Below are 4,941 nucleotides of genomic sequence, written 5' to 3'. Positions count from 1 at the left end.
AGGATATATCTAGTCATTGCCATTTCTTTTATTAGTTTCTATTTAAAGTATAGGTACCTTGATTATGCGCATGTTTGTTACTTATCCCAAAATTTGCCAGAAGGTCCAATGTTTTGGGCGGCATACCTGATGATATTTCTGTAAAAAGACAAGAACTATGGTTCCTTTTGTAACAGACAACAGACAACAACGAGAACAACGACGACGCCGGAAATATGATTAAATGTGCGGATAGATTCAAATTTCAGAAATTGATTGATTCGATTATATGGGATAGAATGCAGATTAAGACGCAAAAATGATTATTTTTTGGAATTCTTACAAAACTGTACAAAATTATAGATATGGTATAGTATTATAGTCACCAAAATAATAAAGGATGACCATGACGGTAAATAAGGGATTATAAACGACCGTCATTTTTTGTTAGTAAACGGAAAACTGATTTTTACGTAACTAAGAAATGTGGTTACCAATGTTTCTGATTGATATTCTTGTGTTTAATTAGACTATATCTCATGTATGTTATCTTGATCGAAATTTCATAAATTATAGGCCTCGAGTTTTTCTTTCAGAGGTACTCATGTTTATATTTCATAATTCAGCAAAGAAATAGTTCATTAGAAATAATATTTGACATTAACGCTTTTATCAAATACAAGAAAATGTCTGAGAAGAATTATAGGTATTTTAACTAAATAAATTAACTTCAAAAAAGAAAAACTTGACGACTAAAATTGTTAAGAATCTTTTAATTGATGCATAGAATGAGCTTCGGTAAATTGAAATTAAATGAAAATTACTTGCTTTGCGTCGAGTGGAAGAAGAATAAAAAATATGAAAATATTAAACTTAAATAAACAATTTTGACCTTAATTATTTTATTATTATTAACGTTTGGGTTTCTGTTTCGTGTGTGACTATTGCAAAGTCAAAGGCTATTTGAAGGGAGTCTGCCTAAAGCGAACTAAGGATGAAGGCCGTCATGAAGCAAATCAAATTGACGACATTTTGGCTTTAGACTGCGAGCTGAAGCCGTCCAGAGAAAAATTCTTGTTTAAAGGAATCTGTTATATCTACGGTCTTTACTACTCTACTGTCTAAGGTGGGTAAAGTACCATCTCTGATGATATAACAGATTCGTTTAAAATATAATTACTTGTACCATTAACGCCTAGCTAGAAATTAACGTTATTTTCTTGAATCAAGAGTTCTTACATATGTTCCCTCTAATAGCTTAATGGGAAAAGCACCTGACCGAAAATCAAAAGCTTTTTGGTTCGATTTCCAATGGAGTGAAGAAAGAGTAGGATATTTTTTTCAAGAAATAATTTTAATTTTACCGATTATAAGTCGTTTTGATTATGATGCAGCAGATGTTTTTGAAATTAATGTAATCAATAAATTACCAGTAAACTCAAAAGAATTAGCCAAGAAAACCGAAAGGAACTAAACGTTAAAAAAACTGCTAGAAGGGTTGACATTAAGTCGAGAAATTCATCGAAAAGATAGATTTAATGCTTACCAGGCAGAATTCTCTTTACAGAATGGGTGTACCTTTAGAGGTCAAAGGGTTGTTATACCTGGTTTCCTAAGACGCCGGATTTTAAATGACTTGAACTTAGCACATTCAGTTATAGTGAAGTTGAAAGTAGTTTTGTGTAGAAAATTCATATTCTTCAATCACAAAATTAACGATTTTATCATTAGTAAAACGAATTGGCCGCCCGTCCTGATAAATACTCTATTATGTTATAAAAAAATAATATTCTGAAAAAACAGAGTATTATAAAGAACGTTATACGTTATTATACGTTAGGCACCCGCTAAAAGTAGACCTGATAAAACTGTGGAGTATTTATTACCCGTTGTGCCGTCAGTGAGCAAAAAAGTGATTGTGAACAAAAATTTGTTCCATTAATATTAGTGATTTTCGTTCAATTTCGATCCTAAGTTCATCATCTAATGTGAAAGACATTTTTAAAAATTATTTTACACGCTTACAATCAAATAAATGCACTTAAAAAAATGAACGCTTATCCATGACGCTCGCAATCGCGTGCAATTGAATTGATTTGAACATCGAAAAATATTATGATTTATTTAATCATAAGATCCAGTTTTCATTTTGCAAAATAAATATCTTTTTTGGAAGCACCAATAATGCAGTAATTTTCTTCTTAAACTGTAGTATCTCAAGAGTAGAATTCAATTTTTTTTAAACTTTTTTTTTAACCTACTCAAAGTAAGCTAATGACTATAAAACCAATTCCAGTAAAAAACATATCTTAAACTACATTAAATAATTTTTCTTACAAAATATTCAATACCACCTGCGCGGGACATGTTTGAACACGTGGGGTGAAAAACATCCGTTGTGCCATTTTCATAATAAAAAGGAGATTGATAAGAAGTGCATTATATATATATGATTAACAAACTTTCTACTTTTAAGAGTTCTCAAAAAACCAGTTATTAAATAAGAGGAATTGCGCTTCAGTTGGTTCACCTAACTTACAGTCTGTTTAAGAGAGTCAGATAATTCAGTATGCTTGATCGAAAATATAGAAAACAAGCAAATTTTTTAGATTGAGCAGTCGAACTCTAAAGCAGCAGTTTTGACTCTAACTGCACGGACACAATTATTCTTCCCCAATATCAGCTAATGATGCGACCCCATGTTCATTTTAAAGGCGGGAGGGCATCACGTTTCATTAATACCATATATCTAACTTAAATGTTAGGCCGCTCCTGATTCCACTTATAGCGCTGCTTTGAGGAACACTAATATTGAACGTTTCACCTCCTCCAGCCAATAACTGAGTGATCTAAGATTTTAGTTCTTTAGCTTCCTCCAATTCATTAGCGTCACATAACACGTAATCAACATAAATATTATTTTTGAGGATAGACTCAGCTTGTGAAAACTATGAACATTTATCTTTAGCTAGTTACCTAATTATTCAGTTCGCAAGATAGAGTACGCAAGCTATTCCGTCAGTTACGGTAGTCAACCACCAGACTTCCAACTTGGCTTCCGAAGATTACCAAAAAATGCGCTGATGATGAGGAAGATAAACATTTTGATGCAAGTCCATATCTGACAAATCAAAGATCTTTACCATGTGATTGAGATTCTAATTTAAGATAGAAATTCCAAAAACTTTATCTTCAGTTAAAGAAGAATCCAAAAGAGGTCCTTCCATCTCCCAAAAGCGTCACAGGTCGTTGTGCAGCACCTCAGTAGATATATTAGAATGTGCTGTAAAAGGCCCATGAGACGATAACTGCTTAATTCGAACAGATACAATCCAACCAAAAATAGTATTCTGAGTGCTCAAGGAGCCTAATTTTCCTTAGATTGATACAGGAAATACAAAAAATCCGAATTTATCAGCCCCTAAAATCACATGCATGCGCATGTTACCAAAGGATTAGGATTATCCAAAGATAATTGTTTTAATTCGCCTAAATGTAACTTCTTGAATGACATAGTATTTATTTTTAATACATGGGACGCAAAGATTTAAGCACTCTTTTAGTCACAAAGCTAAATTCCAAGCCATGATCTAATAAGACTTAAAAAGTTGCAGTTTCACTTGCGGAAGTAGATGGTTCAGATGTCACTGAATTACTTAAAAATTCTCTGAATTCGTGGTGCAATAAAGTATTGTGTTTACGATGGCAATTAGCGTAGGTCATCTTGATTTAGTACATGCATGGTTTATGACCAGGCGTAAGACTATTTATACAAGCAGATAGCGAAAAACGATCTCCTTTCCTTTATCTACAGCTAAACCTATAAATTTCCTGCTTTAAAAAATATTATGATTCGCTTTAGAAAGAGGGCACTTAGAAGTAGTAGAGGCACAATTGCTCTTAACTGAGGGCCTTTTTATTATCCGAGAAACCTGATTTTTAAACTTAAATTGCTCTCAAAGTTCTGATTCTAGTGGCTAAAAATTGATCTAAAGTTTCATAGGATGGATAATTAGTAGTAGAGCCTAGCTGAATCTTCCACTTTCTTAGAGAAGCTACATCAAGGCGTCTAACTTTCCAAAGAACGATGATGTCCCAGTTTGCAACTGGACTTTATAAATTTTTGAACGCTGCTAGACCCTTATTAGTCGTATCACGGAGCCATTTTAAATCGGCCACAGAATTATTATTTTCATTAAAAACACTAGTTATCGCTTGAAAATGAGCACCTACCAATGCTCTCTTATTATCATAACGCTTCTTAATATCGTCCCAAGTTGACTGAACAATGCTCGACCTTGCTCAACAAAGTTTTATTGTGAACAATTAGCGCTTCAATAAGACCGTGAAAATTCTTCCAATCTGAGAAATCACCTGAAAACAGTAGTTATATTAATTTTAGATAATTTAGAAGTACCATATTACAATCATGTCGAATTGTACCTTCTCTCATAGAAAATGTATTGTGCTCTTGTTCTAATAAGGGCAATAAAATGACGCTGTCCTGGTTATAATAGGCGAAATCATGGCATTGTCTTGGCAATGTAAATACTGTGCGAAATATTAAAGGTGGAAGACAGTTCAGTCGATGAATACAAGACTCTAGATCAGTCCAATCATCAAAGAAAAAGACAGTCCAGCTACTAAAGGCAATGTAATGGAACTGCCCTGATACTGTGAAGATTTTTCAAAATAATCTGGACTACCAAGGATATTTTGTAGCCCAGATAATTAAGACATTTGCCTTGATTATTTTGAAAAATCTTCACAGTATCAGGGCAGTCCCATTACATTACCTTTAGTAGCTGGACTGGTTTTCCTTTTATAATTGGACTGATCTCCAGTCTTGTGGTCATTGACTGAACTATCTTACACCTTTCGTTTTTCGAAGCGTATTTAAATTGCCAGGACAGCGCCATGATTTCGCCTATTATTTCCAGGACAGCGCCATTTTGTTTCCCT

Source organism: Belonocnema kinseyi, chromosome 8 (assembly GCF_010883055.1).
Source record: "Belonocnema kinseyi isolate 2016_QV_RU_SX_M_011 chromosome 8, B_treatae_v1, whole genome shotgun sequence".
Taxonomy (NCBI): Eukaryota; Metazoa; Arthropoda; class Insecta; order Hymenoptera; family Cynipidae; genus Belonocnema; species Belonocnema kinseyi.
The sequence above is the reverse complement of the archived record's forward strand: the minus strand, read 5'-3'. Positions refer to the sequence as shown.